Below are 1756 nucleotides of genomic sequence, written 5' to 3'. Positions count from 1 at the left end.
TAAAGAAAAACCACACGGAATCAGGCAACCGAGTCATCCAAACCCCCTAAAGCTCTTTTAAAAGATACAAAAACTACTTATTTAAGACAAAAATTTCGCTTTTAATGGGCACTAAGTAAAGAAAAACCACGCGGAATCAGGCAACAGAGTCTCTCAAACCCCGGAAAGTTCTTTTAAAAGGTACAAAAACTTCTTATTTAGCACAAAAATTTCGTTTTTAATGGGCACCAAGTAAAGAAAAACCACACGGAATCAGGCAACAGAGTCTCTCAAACCCCTTAAAGCTCTTTTAAAAGAAACAAGAACTACTTATTTAACACAAAAATTTTGTTTTTAATGGGCACCAAGTAAAGAAAAACCACACGTAATCAGGCAACCGAGTCTCTCAAACCCCGTAAAGCTCTTTTAAAAGATACAAGAACTACTTATTTAACACAAAAATTTCGTTTTTAAGGCAAGCAAATAACATGGTTCTATAGATGCAACCAAATAACATGGGAATTCCTACATACGCAAGCAAATAGCATGGGAATTCCTTTACACGCAAGCAAATAACATGGGACTTCCTATACACGCAAGAAAATAACAAGGTCCTATAGCTGCAAGCAAATAACATGGGAATTCCTATACACGCAAGCAAATAACATGGGAATTCCTATACACGCAAGCAAATAACATGTTCCTATAGCTGCAAGCAAATAACATGGGAATTCCTATACATTCAAGCAAATAACATGGGAATTCCTATACACGCAAGCAAAAAAACATGGGAATTCCTATACACGCAAGCATATAACATGGGAATTCCTATACATGCAAGCAAATAACATGGTCCTATAGCTGCAAGCAAATACCATGGGAAGTCCTTTACCTGCCAGTAAATAACATAGAAATTCTTATTCACGCAAGCAAATAACATGATAATTCCTATACACGTAATCAACTAATAATGTACTATAGCTTCAACCCAATAACCTGGGGATTCCTATGCACGGAAGCATATAACCGGGGAATTCCTCTACACGCAAGCAAATAACATGGTCCTATAGCTGCAAGCAAATAACATGGGAATTCCTATACACGCAAGCAAATAACTTGGGAATTCCTATACACGCAAGCAAATAACATGGGAATTCCTATACACACAAGCAAAACCAAACTATACCCACCGAATCAGATTATACCCACCAAATCAGGCTATACCCACCAAACCAGGGTATACCCACCAGAAACCTGTCTGGTTGGCTTTGGTAAGTCAATAACCCAACTAGCACAAGATGGACCAGAAGTATAATACCATGTGAGGGAGTTCTGAATCTCTTTGAAAAGGTGTAGAGGCGTACGCAAATAGCATAGAGATTCCTAGGGGCGTACGTAAAGTATAACATTGATTACTACTCGTGTGGATGACTGTAACTCTCTCTCGAGAATATTCTTTGACTCGATAGAGATTGAAAGAGTAAAACTTCACCTATATAGGCTCACTGATCGAAATACATAGTAGCTGCAAATCTAAGATACAAAATAGAATAGCATCAGCAGCGACAGTTTTCGCCCGGCTGAAAAAAGCCCTCCGTAAGTGCCAAATTCATTTTCTGCACCAAAACCTAAATTTCTAAACCGGTGTTCAGGTCAGTACTAATCTATGCAAGCTGAACTTGGAGTGAAACGCATTAATGTTGAAGCACTAAGTCTTGGACCAAAGTTGCCTAGCGAAAATCTTAGTCCTCCGCCTCGCTGATAAGGCTTTGATCGA

The sequence above is a fragment of the Artemia sp. Qi Xiang Cuo genome, chromosome 6, assembly GCF_049724085.1.
Source record: "Artemia sp. Qi Xiang Cuo chromosome 6, ASM4972408v1, whole genome shotgun sequence".
NCBI classification, from domain to species: Eukaryota; Metazoa; Arthropoda; class Branchiopoda; order Anostraca; family Artemiidae; genus Artemia; species Artemia sp. Qi Xiang Cuo.
Note: the sequence above shows the minus strand (reverse complement) of the source record.